Source organism: Aethalodelphis obliquidens, unplaced genomic scaffold, assembly GCF_003676395.1.
Source record: "Aethalodelphis obliquidens isolate GAN/ISIS:26980383/991018 unplaced genomic scaffold, ASM367639v1 scaffold17, whole genome shotgun sequence".
In the NCBI taxonomy this organism is placed as follows: domain Eukaryota; kingdom Metazoa; phylum Chordata; class Mammalia; order Artiodactyla; family Delphinidae; genus Aethalodelphis; species Aethalodelphis obliquidens.
Genome location: NW_020837961.1, coordinates 4,399,466 through 4,418,773, shown reverse-complemented (window position 1 = coordinate 4,418,773; position 19,308 = coordinate 4,399,466). Strand labels below are relative to the sequence as shown.

The window sequence follows — 19,308 nt, the reverse complement described above, 5'->3', positions numbered from 1 at the left end:
TAATCCCTTTAGTTTTCCTGGGCTTTTACCTTTTACCAGTGTTTTTCTAAGGTTTTATTCTCTTGATTGAACTCAAAATGAAGCAGAAGCAAATTGAAGATTTTTCCTTCGTGCATGGCAATGATAACAAAACAACAGACCTGTTATTTAATTTTCCCTAAACACAAGTAAAATTATAAACCAATAAATAGCCACACAGATTTTTGTTCAACTTAACTTTCATTAATTGGAGTAGTTTTATATAAGCTACTCTGTAAGAAATTATCATTACAATGTTAATTTGGAATTCATTTGTTACTTTTTGTCATTCTCTTATTCAAAGAGAATAAAAGTTTGGTTTATTTCCTCTGAGCAGAGATAAGTTAGTTATGATGATGAAGAACACAGGAAATCTGGAGAGAGTTCTCAGACCTCTGAATTGCTGTGTTTTATATACACTCACAGTACTGCATATCCTCATAGATTTCCTCAGATTTGGTGCATCAGTAAATTGTCTTTATAGATACAAATAAAATGAATTTTCTATCAGAAACAAGTTATCACTTTAAAATATCCAAATAATAGTTATCTTGAGAGACAGGATAATCTGTAACATGAATGCATTATTACACACTTGGATCTAACCAAATACTCAGATATACTTTATTCTATTTTTAAAACTTATAGAACATTGTTGAAATGTTAACTTCATCTTTCAAGCTCTAAAATTATGTTATTATTTTCTTAAATGGAAGTGTCCATTGAGAACATAGGAATTGAGTTTTGAACTCTTTGAAAAAAGATGAAATCTGTAGCTCTCAGATCAATAACAATTTTGAAATACATAGGGAAACCAAAAGGGGAAAAATAACCCCTCCCAGGCAAAATACATTTGGCCTTAATATATATTTTGTTATTGTTTTTATGTTGACTTTGGGGTCCGAAATCTTTAATTTTTTCCTCCGAATTATTAACTAGCTTTTCACATATAATTCTTGTGATTAATATTTTCTAACCTCTTTAAATGCTATTTAGTCATAAATTAAATTGCTAAATAAACACAAATCCAGAAGATGATGTTCAAAATATTTAACAACAAGCATGGTTATGGGCATTGACCCATCAGAAAGACTGTTGTATGTATTTATCAGCTAACAATCTGTCCTGCAAAACTCTGTGTCTGTAATTTATACCATTAATGTATCTGTTCACTCTCACGTAAGTGCAACAGTTTTATTTAGTATAGCTTTATGATATTCTTTAATCCTGAGTGGGCATGCATCATCCTTGTTATAATTCATTTTTCAGAATTTTTTCTATTTACTGGCACTTTCTTCTATGAACACTTTGGAGTAATGGTAGTTAAATTACAGACTTATTTATTAATGTATTGCATTAAAATTATTAATTAACTTGTTCCTATATCAAATACTGTATTTGTTGACAGTCATGTCACTGAATTTTACCTTGAGAAGAACCATCATATTATAGTAATGAATTTAACTTTTTCCATGAAGAAACAAATGTCTCTCAACTAACTTTCCCTTGACATCTCTTTCTAATGTTTCCTAGTTCTCCTGATAATGGTGCTATACATTTTAAATTGATTTCTAAGAGTTTTACGTGTTTTGCTATTGTAAACTGGTCTGTTTTGGTAATATTTTAAATATTCAAGTGATATGACTTAAAATTATTCCTTGCAACTGTATAAAAATGATCTAGATTTTTGTAATTAATTTTGTTTTTGGATAACTCTATTGGTTCTCACATATTTTGAGTTGAAGATCTTTTGTTCTTCAGAAAGAAAATCTTTTTTAAAAAGATGCCATTTTTCTTCATTAACTCGTTAATTCCTTTCAATAAAGCTCTGTTATCTTGCACAAGCTATTTGAATGAAAACATGTTTATTTGACATCAAACTGACTCTTAAAGGGAGGCAATACTTTATAATATAAAGCTGAACTATCTCAGTTTTTATCGTACTTTGAGTGAAGTGGTGTATGTAACATTCATCACTGTGGATATTAGAGCACACCATGTGGTAATTATTGCTCACTGTGAATTCAACATTTTGAAGACTTTCATTGCACTTGCTTAGCCATTAAATACAAGACAGTCATCAAGTAAATGTTAATAGCCATATGTTCTGTACATGTTTCCAGTAGAACTATGTGAAATCAATATTGTAAAAGATCCTTTCCACCCATTTTTTTCCAAAGTGTAAAAAGTGATAAAATAGTTAATTACCTCTGACATGCATATTCTTATGATAAGCTCTTTTCCAAACAAACAGCTCACAAAATGCTTGCCATTGAGTAAGCACTAAATACAGACAGCAGCTTTTACTGATATCACCCATTTACTAAGCTTATAAAACTATCACTATGAGGTACCTTCGACATTACCATTATTTTTGTATTTGATATTGATTTACTTGTAGTATGTACTGAAGCATTTCTTCAGTGGTTAGTTTCTGAGTGTGTTTGGAAGCCACATGAAGTTAAACAGATGGGATTGTATTTCCTCTTGTCTCAAAAAAAAAGAAAAAAAAATGTTTTGTGACCCAGGCTTGAGTAGATATAGATTAAGTTTAATGTGATTTTGACAACAGAAGATGTACATTTATATATTTATTATGCTGAGTTGCCATAAGTTGACGTGTTGATGTTCAAGGGTTGTGAATTCAAATGATTCTGGGAACTAAATAAGTGACATAAGTGAACAGACTGGGCTTGGTGGAAACTGTAAGAAACTAGAGGTAAAGATATAGCCTTAAATACCTTCTTTAGTACAGATTTTGAAAAAGTAAAGAACTTAATTTTTCATCCTAAAATTGGACCAAGAATAAATGAAGTAAAATCAGGAGTAAGGAATTTATGAAGTAAAAGCAGAACTTAATAGGCTAGACAATAAAACTTAGTGGAACAGGTAAATATATCTGAAAGCTGTTTCTTTCATTTACTAAAAAAATATATAATCCTCTCTTAAACCTGACTGATTAAATACATGAACAATAATAGGAAATGCCAGGAAAGATGAAAAAACCATCTTACAGCAGTTCTTACAGCAATTCAATTGCAGAAATTTGAAATTTAGACAAAATTAATGATTTTGTAGAAAAATGAAAATTTTCAAAATCAGCTCATGTGAAAGTGGAAAACGTTCTCCAACTACTATAAAAGAGATTGGAAAAGAAATTAGAGGTCAACATTGATGAAGCACTAGAGCCAGAGGCTCCACAGCTGAGCCATCTCTGCAAGTCACTGTCCAACTTCTAAACTATCTAACTTTAAGAAACCAGATAATTCCAGTGGTACTAAAATAATTCCACTCTTTTTCTTGAGAAATAACTCAATATTTACATGTTGAAATTCATTCAAATTTTATAAAATATTCTGAAATCAAGATAACTTTCCAGAATATACTGTTACATTGTTTGAAATGTCCTGTCACTAGGACTGAGGGCTGCTTATTCGTTACTGAACTCAGTTTAGAAATCTTTGAAGTGTATTTTCTTGTATGTTTGTCTGCTTAAGAAAATGTGTGTGTGTGTGCGTGTGTGAGAGGGAGAGAGAGAGAAAGAGAGAGAGAGAGAGAGAGAGAGAGAAGAGAGAGGGAGAGGAGAGAGAGACGAGTAATTTTCTTCCTGTTTCTGTTTTCACATCATTTACCTTTTTTCTAGTTGAAGGTAGCTATGGACAGGATGCCATACTATAAATGAACCGTTGTTTACCAAATTGTTCTATTGACCCTCTGGTGTTGTTAAGTAATAAATGGGGTATGTTTTCAGTGGCCTCCTTAGAAATAAAAGAAGAATCTAACTCCCTTAAGACAAGCCTGAGCTTTGCTTCCCACCTGTATGTGTTTTGGCTTTAGACAGGCAAGAGAAAAGATTGGGCTTCATTTTCCATATCTTGTTTGATTTATCTGCATTCTGTTCGCCCATGAAGAGAATCACTTTACAAATTGGCCTTTGTCTAAACCAATGCCAGGTCAGCAATAAATGAGTTAAATCGTTTTGACTGGACATCTGCCTCTGATCTGCTTCATTACAGCGGGCTCTCCCCCAGGGTCCCTTTGAACCCTGGCTTCACTGTGATGCATTATATCCTGTCCCTTGTGACCTATGGTGATGGAGACTTGCCTTTTCAGTGTATTTCTGTGCCACTGACCCAGGAAAACTCTCATTTTCTATAAACTCCAGCACTGCTAGACCTTGAGATGCTGGCATTACCTGATGAGCGATTACACATTCAGTTTTTAAAAATCAGACTGCTTCCTACAGTGAGGATTATTTAGAGGGCAGACACAAAAATATCTGCTAAGATTACCTTCCTAGCTTAATCAATCTAATAATATATTTCAATCTTGGAATTTCAGTTTTTATTTTGGAAAAAAAAATCCCATGGACATAATCTGTACAGAATTAAATTGTCTAAAACAGTGAGGCTTATTTATGCTTAGTTCACAGCAATGCTTTTAAATTTAGGCAATTTAAAACCCTAGGGTGCTTTTAGTCAATTTATTTAGGACTTGAGAGTTAAATTGTGTTTAGAAGCCCCTATATTTAATCTACTGCACAGAGTTTGTCAAATTTACATTGTAAACTTTCATAACAAAAAAATTAGCAAATTTAGAAGCATGGGGAATTTTGTTCAGAATCAATTTCAAATTATTGATACTCAAATTAAAAAGTAATGATTTGGAGACAAGATAATGCAATGAACCGTATCATACAAGAAAATTAGTAAAACTTTGAAAATGGATTGTTTTATGATTAATTTAAAGGAAAATGCTAATCTGTGGTACATTTAAAAAGAGTATACTTTGCAACACTTTACAAAAATGTCTAGAATGAAGGTCTCCTGTAGAATTTTCCAGATTAGTGCCTTACTTCATTCAGTACCAGGGATGCAGTAATGAAAACGAGACTCTCCCCCACGCCCCTCTCTCTTCTAATTTGTCTTTACAGTATTCTGCACAGAGGGAAAAATTCTTCCTTAAAACCCGCTAGCAGTCAGCTTATTTCCTTGCATCATGAGATTAAATTATTCATGTCAGTTTTAAGACACACGTTAAATACATTAACTCAGAAAAAAATGCTTACAAAATTTGTCATAGAAAAATAAATATAATAAAAATGTGAGTAAAATTACCCTTCAAGATGATTGAAATAAATCCTATCTGAAGTGACATGGGGAACTCAACACACATAAATAATCTCAATACTATATTGTTTCAAGAGATGTTTCTCAGCTAGTGATAAACAAGACAGAATATTTAAAGGTTCATGTGAAGCAGCACAAAATGCATCATTCTAGGGAGAAGGGTATAGTTTTCCCGACCGCAATTTCTGTCATTTTACTTTTGGAAAAATTGTGGTAGCTTCAGAAAGATACGCATTCTCTTTTTCATTAACTAATATCGTCTTGGTTCGGCTACAATCCCTTAATTATTTTCCTGAAGTGTGTACTGTACTATTTATCTCTTCAACAAATCTAATGTTCTCCTAAAACTGACAGTAGTTTCTTGATCTTCATACCACACACTAGCATCACATCAAATCCAGAGTACAATTTACTATCTTAAAATTTATTCTCAATTTGATTGTTTGCATGTTCTTTTTCGGTAATTTTTTCTTCTATTCTTATATTTCCTTTAAATGAATCAAACCTTCCTAATTCCTGTTCCAATTCTCATTTATATAATTGTCTCTTTGAACATTATAATGCTTTGAAGTTGCCCTGCTCCTGTCCTGAAGAATTTTCTAATTAAAGGGTAATTGTCACCATATCCAAATATTTACACATGCAAGTTAAGGGACAAATAAACATAAATGCAGTATTATTATATTTTTATTTAATTTTTAAACACATAAAATATTTCAGAAAAATAGCACAAGGGAAACTCACATCTTATGACCATATAAAGAGATATTAATATTCTTCCAGGTTGGTTTCCTATTTCTTTATGTAAAAAAATAGAAAAAAAAAAAAAAACTGAGATATACCTAAAGACCTTCTCTCCATTCCTCCCCACTTCTTGTTTACATCTCCAGAAGTCATTTTCCCTGTAGTGTACTGGAACCACCTGTCTCAAACACCAATCCATATGCCCAGAAGAAGACATACTGAGTTCCATTTGTCGTGGAATACAAATTGGGATGATATTCTTTGCACTAATTCAATCGTAATCTCAACTTGATATGCTCTAACCTGAAAGCTAAATTAGAAATTTAACAACCACCTACATACCATATGTAAATCCACAGGAGAAAGGTAGGTTAATAGAGAATAGATAAAGGCAGAAAACACTGGTGTTTTCTACAGTCTGTGATTCTTAACTGATCAAAAATTATAGTTGGTGTTTATAACATCCTTCCTCCACCAACTGTTTCATGTTTCCTCGATCCCTAGACAATATCTCAACCATTAGTTATTTCCCTGGTAGGATGGGCTCAAATTTCTTTCCTGAAGGTCCTGAGATTTTAGGATTTTGTTTTTCTGTATTAGGTTGCTGTAACCTCTTACCATTATTTACCAATGCATGTGAAAATATTATGCGTTAGTCCAGAGGATCTTCTGAGTTCCCAACTCGTGCTTTGAACCTGCAACCCTGTTCCCTTGATAATCATAATCAGGATCCCTGTTTTCTTCTTATTTCAACTGCATGAAAATAGCAGTTATCAAGTGACACTTTAGACAACCAATTCAGTGGAAGAATTTTTTGTGCCTTAGTGGGAACATCCCTCTCTGGAATACTAAAGTAGCAGAACTTGAAGTTGGAGAATGTATGAACAAAATATTGAGTATAAGCTATTAAGTGTAATAGTAAGAAATACTTCTCCTAATGGTATCCCTTTGTTCCTTGGTCTCCTAGGATATGGAAGAACATTATGATTACCCATTTATACTGTCCATCTCATCTTGTACCACTAATTTACAAGCAATTGTTTCCTCGTAGCTGGGAACATAACTAAGTACCCAATAAAATAAACCATTACACTTATCTGTAAAGCCAGCTGCTTCTGGGTATTGGGATTCATGGTAAGATCAGTGGATTTCATAATCCACTGTTGGAAGTAATTCTGTTGATTACTTCTCTTACATGAAAATAGCTATTTGGTCCAGAAGCAATATTGTGTGGAGTATATAGAAGTAAATAAGGCATTTAATGAGTCTAAAGAAGGTGACCACTTCAGAAATATTGGTGATAAAAAAGGTAAATCCATATCCAGAAGACTGTCTATTCTAATGTGGAAAATATCTACTCCATGATGCACTGTGACCAAGGTAATCAAGCTGCTTAGGTAAATGGCTGGCCCCTCAGTGTGATATGGAACATTGTACAGGTGCTGTGTCAAGGATTTAGAGGTGACTTCTGCTGTGGCATAACCATAGTACTCTTCAAGTGTGGTGGTGACCAACTCACCTCTGCCTCTATAGAGATTTCACACTATGATATTTTAGGGGATATTAAAGAGCCTGAATATATAGTTTAAGATGTGTACTTTAACTTTGCTATCACCTTGAGTGTTTTATTTAATCTTTTGAACTGTAGCAAAAAAGTTTATTACTCTCAGCATTATTTAATATAGGTCACTGATGAGTATACTAGCTTTGGTCAATAAATCAAGCAAAAGAATCAAGTGTCATATTCTGATTCCATCCTAGTAAATGCAGAATACTCGTAATTGCACCCATATTGATAAATATGGCCTAATAGAGTTATTTTATTTCCTATATAGTTCATTACTCTTAGAGTTCACCTCCACACGTATTATCCACATTTTTGCCTGTATAAATTATCAACATCTTGCAATTATTTTTATTTGTTAGTTACTTCCTCAGTCAGATTTTATTCTTGTTTCCCCTGGGACACCTGGATCTGCCAGTCAGGGATAGAAAGGGGCAGAAAAATATTGGCATGTCATTGTAAGGTAACTATTTCAAGTGAGGTTATTATAATGTCTTTATATATATTATAATGACAGAAGTAGTTTGATTAGACTTAGAGTTCATTGTGCCAGCAGTGGAGGTTCTGTAGGGTATATCAGAAATAGTCCATTCTATTTATCAGAGTCCTGTGTTCTCCCAGTCGGTACATTAATGCTTATATGAGACATGGAGGAGTTAAAAATTCAGTTTATGTTGTAACTCAACAATCCATAAGATTAGATTCTGTAGCACATCAACCCTCTGTCTACAAAACAAGATACGATTTTAGGACAGTTATAAAACCCTTTGGTCCTCTCATCTGAGCACAGGAAGTGCTTAGCTTATAAGCTTCACTGTTTATTCCAGGGCAGCCAGAAGCAGCCAGTGCTCCAACGCCACCTTTGTATTTCTCTTTCCCATCACAATGTTCCAACAACCAGTTCATTCACAGAAGATTTGCTTTCAACTGGCACCTTATTCCATATGATCTCAGGGGATTATTTAAGTAATCCTTTGTCACTGAATTCTTGTGAGTTTGTCTCAAAGCTGAGGAACCCAGAGCTTCTGCATGTTTTATAATGGGCTGCAGCAAACCTATTAAAGCTTAGCCTAAAGATAACAAACACTATTGTTGTTATAGTGGAAAGAAAATAATTCTGCCGTTTATGCTGGATGGAAATGGTATCTCTGAATTCCAAAACTATGCACTATCCAAACATGCTTGACAATACAGTTTGGAAAAAGAAGATAGACGTCGCCTTGCTCACAAGATGTGCAGAAACATCAGAGACCAAGGGAGAACTCTGTCCCAGGACATTGAGATTTTAGCTACAGCAGCCTGTTCCTGCCCTTAATCATCCACTTGTAGCTTCAGACTCTTACTCCTCCAGACCTCCCAATTATTGTGTAAGCATCTAATACCTATATTCGATATTTGTGCTATAAATACCAGGAATAGTTTCTGCTTCCTTCCTGCTACAATATATGTCTTAAGTTCATTTCCTGGAAACAGAAGCTGGGATAGAGATTTGGGTGCAGATGTACTATTGTGGAATACTCTGAGGAAACCACCTTTAAGTAATGAAGGATTGGACAGAGGAATAAATTAAACTACTATGATGTTGCAAAAGAGACCCCAGCCAATCCCACAGGGAGCTCAGGAGCTGGGGTGGTCTTTCAGGGATGGCCCAATTTGAGACAAGGGGGGCTGCCTTTGTAATCCTGTTATTAACCAGTCTCCACATGGGGTTGCACCTAAGGAGGGTGTGCCGCAGGCACATGGGTGTCTCCTCATTGCCCTAGTTGGATCTGAACAGGAAGAAGACTCAGCATGAAGTAGCTCATGCTTTCTGCTGTGCCATTAGTAATAAAGTCATTTGCTTATGACGCGCTGGTGTCTTCTGGCTGCATCTATAAAACTGGGGCGGATGGACTTGTTACTTGAAAGCCGTGTGAATTCTCAGATCCCTCATAGTTCTTGACATTAAGAAGCTATTGGTGCTGCCGCTACAGCTGACTCTCATGCCCATGAACCTGCTGACCAGATGCTGGAATGTGACATCTGTCTGTTGCCCCTGACTCAGATCCCCATGGAGATGACAACTGGATACTGGCCACCTCAGCTGTGTCTAACACTCAGTGTCACCTCATTGCTTTCTAGCAGCAACAGCATCAGGAAGATGACCTCTGCCTCAAGAATTGTGTGCCAAATCTCATGCAGGTGCATCTAACTAGGAACACCCAACTTACATCCAAACCCTCATGGAAAAGGATATTTGGGAAATACAAATTTTACATTTTCTGTCTATCCAACCAACAGTATGGACACAAGATTGAAAGATCGAGAGGTTGAGAGATAAATCCTGTGGGGGTATATACTAGTTTGTGTCTCTCTGGAAAGCTTTTTCTTTTGATTCTACTTAGCAATATATCCAGCCAGGGTCAAATTTCATGTTAATAACTTTCCCGAGGTTTTCCTATAGCACAGACATTGCTATGCTATAGGAAAACCTACCCTGGTGGGCTCGTGGTTATTATTATGTGTTCTCAGAGATTTCCCCAATTCCCCAGAAATAAATCAAAGGTAGTTGCTTTCTTTTCTTTCTCCAGTGGGTATATATTTTTATTTTTTACCGAATTCAAACTTTCATTAAGGGTACGGCCCACAGAAGGTGCAGATTTTTTGCAGTCATCACAGATACAGGCCAATTTTTGGAAGCCCGAGTCTTCATCTCCTTCATGTTCAAGGAAACTACCTTGGTATTGTGTATTAAATGTTTACCTAGGGCTATAATCTCAAGTATAATGTTTGTTATACATATACTTCTCAAAATTTGTCACCACTAAATGATACTACATCAAAAGTGACTATATATACACTACCAAACATAAAATAGATAGCTAGTGGGAAGCAGCCGCATAGCACAGGGAGATCAGCTAGGTGGTTTGTGACCACCTAGAGGGATGGGTTAGGGAGGGTGGGAGGGAGGGAGACGCAAGAGGGAAGAGATATGGGAACATATGTATATGTATAACTGATTCACTTTGTTATAAAGCAGAAACTAACACACCATTGTAAAGCAATTGTACTCCAATAAAGATGTTAAAAAAAAGTGACTATAAAACGAATTGAAGAAATGTTTATGGATATTTTTAGTATACAAAAAATTCAACCTGATGAAACACCTTTTCTTTTCAAACATTATTTTCTGTGTTTCAATACAAATGGAATCTTTACCTCTGCATTTTAATGAGCCTTGCCGTAATTACTATAGAGTGGCTTTTCAAAGGTATTTGTTGCACTAAAAACCGTGGTAGTAAACTCAGTGAACGTGATGTGTGGAAGAGCATAATTAGCTGATCAATATTTTTGTCCAAAATACATAAAAGAGTAATAAGAACATACCTTTTAAGCGTGATAATTACTACAATTTTTTCATCTCTGGAGGGCAGTGCTTATATTGTCATGTGAACATGTATTTTGGTACATGAAGTGGTAGTTTTGTTTTAATGCTTTATGTCAGAAATATAAGAATAATAATGAAAAGATGGAACATAGTTTAATAGAGTACAGAGAGAACATTTCAGTATATGGAAAACCATGGGTAAAACAAGCATTGGAGTACCATCTTTAGAAATGAGACAAATATTTCAGCCAAGAATCTGTGCAAAGAATTTTGTAGACCATCTTGTTTTAGTCACTTATTATTATGTTCAAACGGGTAAATATATAGGAAAAAAAATAGAATAAACTTGGAAATTTGAGATTTAACAAGAAAAAATCTGAATTATAGAACCAATCACTAACACTTGCTGATGGATATTGACAAACCATCCCCCTTTTGCTCCTAAATGTATGTACGTGTTTCAAGATTTTTGTTTTTCCAATTAAAAATGGAAACATCAAAAAATTGTTCATATTTCATGTGGGCAATATATTTCAAGCCTCAGAATTACTATTTCAGCACTTTATGGAATGTGCAGTATTCCTTTTGACTCTTGCACCTTGATTTTTCACTTTCCTATTTGTTTTCCTATTTGTTTCTAGTACCTTTGTCTCCTTCTTTCTTGAAAGCTCAGGTATGCATTTAACTGAAAATATGTTATACTTTTTCCAGAATTTCTAGGTGCTCTTGGAGGGAGTGTGTGTATATGTGTGTGTGTTTCTAACAGATTTCTGAAGCTAGTAGCCAAATTACCTATATTGTAATCATTTCACACTATTAAACATTGATATATTTCTTTTTTCTTATTTATTTATAGACACTCTTTTTTTTGTCTAATGAGAAATTGGTAGTTTTCCCCCTAGCTCTCTCCTTTAAAAAGTTTTTAAAATTTTATTACTTTTTTTGGATGGCACTCTCTAGGGAAAAAAGTCTCTTGATCAGCTTTAGACCATTTTCACATAGATGTGGGCCAAATCAAGGGAAGGCAGTGATTAAGCTCTAAAAACCTTACTTGGAACGTGAATTCCTTGGAAATGTTCCATTGAGATAATTTCCCATATACCTAAAGATGAAAACAATCACTTCTTTTGATTAACTTAATGTGAATGTTTGTCTTTGATGCTGGTCTTCTTTTCCATGAGTAAAAAATAAAAGGAAAAATATATGGGACTTGTTTATATGAAATTCATATAATGGTAAGATAGATACTAATTCCAAAGTTTATACAAAGGGGTGCATAGTAGGAAGACCAATTCAGTCTGTCATATTTTATGTATATTAACAGTTAAGGTAATATATGTATTAAATATCAATTCAACAGACATTCATTAAACCCATAGTACATATTGCCCTTGGTATTCCATACTGAAATTTTCAGTCTTACAGAAAAAAATCCTTTGGTCACAGTTATAATATCCATATGGGTAAATTTAGAAAGTAACAAAACATTCAAATTAAAAATAAAGAAAACTTAGCAAGCATTAAGAATACCATCCGTTAAATAGTAATAAATATTCAAAGGAAATTGTGCAGTCATGAACTTAAAAATAATAAATGTTGTTGGCAGGAAAAAAGATTTGTAAATCTCCTTAGGAAGAGGGAAATAATAAATCTGTAAATTACTAAGTGGTGAGCAAATACTCACCACTTAAAGTCACCAAAGGCAAGATTTAGAATCACCTAAAATTGGAAAGTAGCTGTGCATAATCCATCTGACTTTGTGAAGGGCTGATTGTGCTGAACTAATTTCCTTTTTTGGTAGAGTAAGGGTTTTCATAAGCATGGAACTACCTGAGAAATGTAGAAATGCAAGTGAAAAAGGTATATTTTAGCGTATAAGACTCACCATTTACAAGGTAACAAATATAACATACATTATTCAATTTATTTTTAAAATTCATTGGCTCGAGAATCTCAGAATTCTCTAAAAATAGTGTCTGTATTGCTTTGGCAAAAGTTGCAAACCCTGAAAACATTGCCTGATCTATCCTAACTTATTTCTATAAAAGAGGAGTACAGCGGGAATATTCAATTTTACATAAAAGGGTACTAGAATAAGTATAGTTTTTATTTATAACCATTAATTTCCCTATAATTTTGCCCACTATATATTTTCCCAACAAAAATTAATTCACCAAAGCAAACTATAATATAACAAATATTAATGTTTTACATTTGCTATTGCAGTCAGATATCATCTAAATACTTCTTAATCAGAAGCATATTTTCAAAATATAGCTGTTTGTTTTGCTGCTTCTTGAGGTATTTCTCGATGCAGAAATTTTCTATTTTTGCAAAGATTAAAGGCATAGCATAAATAAATATATCAATTTGCCTTCATATAAACAGTTTTACTGTGACATTTGCAATTTAATCAATCAGATTAATTTACTAAAAGAAACAAGAAAGACAACTGTTTCTGCAAATGGTCAATGTAAAATAAATTACTCTTTTTATAATCAAAAATATATCATTATATTGAGTTTATATCATAAAACACACACACAGACACATAGTGGTATAGTGATTAACAGCAATTTGTTAATGACAAACATTTGTACATTCTGTATTAGGCCTCTCCAGAGAAATAGAAGCAATAGGATGTACATATATATTGTTTTGTTTTTTCTTCATTGTATATGTTTATTGTATTTTTTAAATTTCTATTTTATATTAGAGTATAGTTGATTAACAATGTTGTGTTAGTTTCAAGTGTACAGTACAGTGATTCAGTTATACATATACATGTATCTATTCTTTTTCAAATTCTTTTCACATTTAGGTATTACAGAGTACTGAGCAGAGTTCCCTGTGCTATACTGTAGGTCCTTTTTGGTTATCCATTTTACATATAGCAGTGTGTACAGGTCAATCTCAAACTCCCAATCTATGTACATGTATTTTGAAAGAGATTTCTTACAAGGAATTGATGTACATGCTTATGGGGACAGATAATAACGGAGCTCTGCAGGGTGGATCAGCAAACAGGAGACTCAGGAGAACTGATAGTGTGGTTCTGGCCTGGAGGTGGGCTGTCTTGAGAACCAGGAAGAGCCGAAGTTTCAGTTCAAATCCAAAGGCAGGAAAAAACGAATGTCCCAGATCCAAGGGACTCAAGCAGGAGGAATTCTTTCTTCCTTGAAGAGAATCAACATTTTGTTCTATTCAGTACTTCAATTGATTGGATGAGGCCCACCTACATTAGAGAGGGCAATCTGCTTTACTGGCTCTACCTATTGAAGTGTTTGTTATCCCCAAAAAGCATCTTCACAGAAACACCCATAATAATGTTGGACCAAATATCTGGACACGCCTTGGCCCAGTCAAGTTGACACATAAATTTAACCATCCCACATACTAAACTTGAAAATGTCAACTATGTTGTAGTTGAATATATCTTAGACTTCAGCTGTATTACATTACACACAGCAAGTGTTTGCTGTTGTATCAGAATGCAATTACACTGTTAAAATTGTTTTCACTATATTTGTCCTACAACTATTAAACTTGACTCTGTTTTAAGAACTAATTTCATACCTAGAAACAAAGTCATGTATTGTATTTATTCATTGAATTAGTAGTAGATAGGTGAAAAATTACTTTTGAATTCATTTGTTAATATAAGAGCTTATCCCTTTTTGATTCCTTACAGATTTCAGAACAAGGTTATCCTCTTTTTAAACTAATTATATATTTTATGTCAACATTTTAAATATACTTTATCTCTTTATTTTGGAAGATTAACAATAATTGGAATTATCTTGGTAAGATTTTATCCTTATACCCTGTATGTCGGTGGTGGGAAAAAAAGGATATACTTTAATAAATAAGCACTTACTCTTTGACTTTTTAGATGTGAAGTAATATTGTGAGCTCTGATTAGATGTCCTTTATTAACTATGCCTTGTTTAATCTGTTGAACTAATGTCAACTAAACTCACATTATTGAGAAAAATAATTACAAATACAGGCTATTTTACTTAAGACTACCACATATTCCCTCCATCTATTAAGATTCTTTGCATCAAAAATTCCTTGATCACTTGTATATATTGATGTTATACCAACAACATATATAATATCTAAGTATCCATGCCAATTCATCATAACTGAGGCCAATACTCACCTAATTTTTTGTGGATGATTGTACCATCCTATTGTATGGGGAAATAGCTGAACTCTTAAGACAGAAAGAGAATATAGAAAACGTAATTTCGGTAAATACTGGGCAAGAGAAAGGGAAGAAAATGTGTTTCTTAGTCTATTTTTCATTGAATCTACAGAATGAAAGGTGGCTTTACAAAGTTTATACAAGTTTCTGGGAAGAAGAACACAGGGCAGAAAAATCACTTTAAAGTTTAAGCTCAATTTTTAAGAATTCACTTCATAGGTAAGTGAATAAGTAATAGGAATAACTTCTTAGAAAAGTCTCATGAAATGGGAACCTTGGTTAAATCCAGAGAGATGAATTGAAGCACAGTTGTCCAAATTCAAATCTTTCAAAGTAAGGCATTTATCATTTTAGAATAGGACAGAAACTGATTTTTTTTTTAGGAGATGGCAGTTGGTTTGATCAAACAATAACAAATCAACAAGATTTTAGAAAAAAAAAAAAGAAAGTCAATGACAACTGTCCAGGCCAAATTTAGATAGCTAATTCTCATATATAATGATACATATTGTTTTTCTTTTAGAAATTAGCATCTAAGTTCAGCATTTTTACTGTGCAGTATTAGATTCAGAAGGGTAATTTTACTGTGTTCTTTCATTTCATTACAGAGTTTTAGTTGATACAGCACATTGATCAATACAGGGTATCAGTAAAACTCAGGAAACCATTAAAGCAGGATTTTTGAAATTTAAACGCAATCGTTTTGTATGTGGAAAGCAGGAATATGAAAATTCTCTTATATAAGTTTATAACAACTGCATTGGAAAGAGGCTATGTTATTTAAAACTAAGTATATTTAAGCATAAATACAGAAAACCAGTACTTCAAAAATAGTTCATAATTTACAGATGAGAAAAAGGAGAATGGAGGTAAAATAATGGAGCAAAATAAGAAAAGCAAATAATCATTAATAATCACAGAGTAGTTAAAAGAATAATCTCAGAAGAGTTAAGGACACATGGGAGATTAAATAATGTTGAGATGTAACAATGCAATTGGAGGACTCAATAGGATCACAAGAGAGGGCATGCCGGGTATATTTGAATAGAAAAAGGAAAAAACACAGTTTAAAATAGCATATAGTACACATAATTAATAGATATGCAAATTTAAGACAGGATATTATCATTATCATGTATAAAAAACTGGAGAGAGTTCAATAGGGCAATGTTTTGTTTAGGGAGAATTTGGTTTGTGGACCATTTGCAAATTTATAAGAAGAGAATTGTATGACTTATATTATCACTGTTATTGTTCTTGTTTTGGAAAACATGAAAAATTTGAAAATGTAGTTCAGTGTAGGCAGAAAAGCTCAGATATCCAACTAAGCTGTGTGAGTAAAAATATATTTTTTAAACATTCTTGAAGTAAACTTTATTGTAACCTACCTTCTAATTGCAAAGGGGAACATGAGGAAGACAAAATATTATTTAATATTTAATTATAACAATTAATAATCAATCCCAAATTGATTTATTACTTAGAAGTTGTATCCATATGAAATGAGGATAGGAAATGTCAAGTGTATGAATGTGTATAAATTGTTCCAAGAAGAAACATAGAAGAGAAAAAAAATGTAGTATATGTATTATCTGCACTTTCTCAGGAAGGTAAAGCAGGTGCTGAGAAGAGAAATTATCAATTTATTTTAGGAAATTGTAGTAGGAATTGAACTAAACAAAAAGCAACATAAACATCCTGAATCTGTGAACAAGCAGGAGTGTTAAGAGTTCCTCATTTTGTTTGTAAGACTACCTGGCTAGTATATATTCACACTTCAAATTAGACTACTCAACTGTTATTTAGAAATCCATGTCAAGGAGAATAGTAAATTCATGATGAGATAAAATTTAGACTATATGCTTGATCTATAATGAAGATATCACAAACTTTGTATTAATGTTGCTAATCAGAAATAGTATGTGCCATATATAAATGAGGAAGATATTTTGACTTCATGCACCTAATTCTAATAGAATTTAGAAGACACTTCTTGATCATTTTAATTAAAAAAATGTAGAAAGTAAACTCTCAAACTAGTAAGCCATTTGTTTGTTTAGTACTTCGAAATATATTGCTGAGTCAGATACTCTTAGCATATTCACCGTTTTAATTTTTAAAGCAGTTAAAAAGCAGAAAATTAAGATTTTAAGATGTCAAATAGCTATCATACTTAGTAAATGGAGGAATTGTAGGAAATTGATATACGTGCTTAACCATTTCCCATTATGTTAATAATACTATCTCGTATCAGTTGCTACCCTATCTGCCTCTGCATGAATCATATCCAGGTAGGGCAGGTTTTATTGGCATGTGACCTAGGCAATTGAGCGAGACCCCATGCTTAGTAGGGCTGCATGTTTGCGTTTAAACTATGCTGCCACTATCTTGAAATTCTTCATAATTTTTGAATAAGGGGCCTTGTATTTTCATGTTGCACTAAGCCCTGCAAATTCCGAAGCTGATCCTATCTCAGGGCCACAGATATTTCCTTCATTTATTTCAGGGAGTCCTAGGGTGGCAGAGCCTCTGGTGTGCATTCTCTGCAGCTTTTGCCTTTCCCAGAGCGCACATGTGGCAGGAAGAAGGATATAATTGAAGCTGCTCCCCACATCACTTTGTAGCACTCTGGGTGCCTGAGGATTCTTGCCCATTGACCTGGAAGGGAGAGAATGACTCCTTGCACCGGTCACCTGTGCTCCAAAGCAGAGCCTCAGAAAATCACTCCTCAAAGCGGCGCCTTTGGGTTCATCATTTCTTTTGTTTCTCCCTGGGAGCTGGGCAGCCACGAGGCCTCGGTCACATTTCCTTCATTACCTTGGCCACTACTTTATTCTTTTATTGTCCTCCTCGTGTGTTTCTTTAATTTTTTTTCTTTGTTTTTTGTCCTAGCATTTTTCTTATCTTTTATTATTTTTATTTTTATACTATTTTTAAAGGTTACTTTCCATTTACAGTGGTTACAAAATATTGGCTATAGTCCCTGTGTTTCATAATACATCCGTGAGCCCATCTTACACCCAATAGTTTGTACCTCCCACTCCCCCACCCCATGTTGCCCTTCCCCCCAATGGTAACCACTAGTTTGTTCTCAATATCTGTGAGTCTGCTTCTTCTATGTTATATTCATTAGTTTGTTGTATTTTTTACCTTCCACATATAAGCGATATCATACAGTATTTATCATTTTCAGTCTGATTTATTTCACTTAGCATAGTATCCTCCAAGTCCATCCATGTTGCTGCAAATGGCAAAATTCCATTCTTTTTAATGACTAATATTCCATTATATATATACATGCATATACATATATATATATGTATATATCTATATATATATCTATATATATATTACATTATCTTTATCCAGTCATTTGTTGATGGAGACTTAGGTTGCTTCCATATCTTGGCTATTGTAAATAGTGCCACTATGAACATTATGGTATATGTATCTTTTCAAATCAGTGTTTTTTGTTTTTTTGTCGGATATATACCCAGGAATGGAATTGCTGGGTCAGCAGAGAAATGCAAATCAAAACCACAGTGAGATATTACCTCACCCCTGTCAGAATGGCCATCATCAAAAAGTCTACAAATAACAAATGTTGGCAAGGGTGTGGAGAAAAGGGAACCCTTGTACACTGTTAGTGGGAATATAAATTGGTGCAACCACTGGGGAAAATAGTACGGAGGTTTCTCAAAAAACTATTGATATTAGAACTTGCCTTTTATCTTGAACCAGAACCCTTCATTTTACTTCCAGCAAATAAACAAACAAGCAAACAAAATAACAACTCAAACCCACCAAAGCATATAAACTCAGGTGCAATACATATTCAGAAGTGGAGGAACATTGTGCCAATCTTCAAAAATACTCATGACCCAATTCAGTCACTGAAAAGTTATTTTGTTACAGAGCCATACATTGAATTTTAAATGTTTCCCTAGATAAATATAAACCAGTAGTTAGCTTATGAGTAATTAAAAGGGGAATGTGTCAACTCTCAGTAATATTTATGCCAGAAGTTGTTAGTTTTTTTTTCTGTGACAATATATTGGTACCGCACAATAGATATGACTCAAATAAACACATGTTCCACTTGATAAAAATGACCATATGCTATGTGAGTACACTAGGACCACCATAACAAAATACCACAAACTGGGTGGCTTAGAACAACAGTAATGTATAATCTAGCAGTTCTGCAGGCTAGAGGTCTTAAGATCAAGGTGTCTGCAGGGTTGGTTTCTTCTGAGAGCCGTGAAGGAAGATCTGT

General features: G+C 33.7%; 1 protein-coding gene across 3 annotated transcripts in view; it reads left to right on the top strand.

The window, feature by feature from the left end:
• FSTL5 (follistatin like 5) overlaps positions 1 to 19,308 on the top strand; it is a 677,763-nt gene that overhangs the window by 76,491 nt on the left and 581,964 nt on the right. The gene's annotated exons all lie outside the window — the stretch shown is intronic.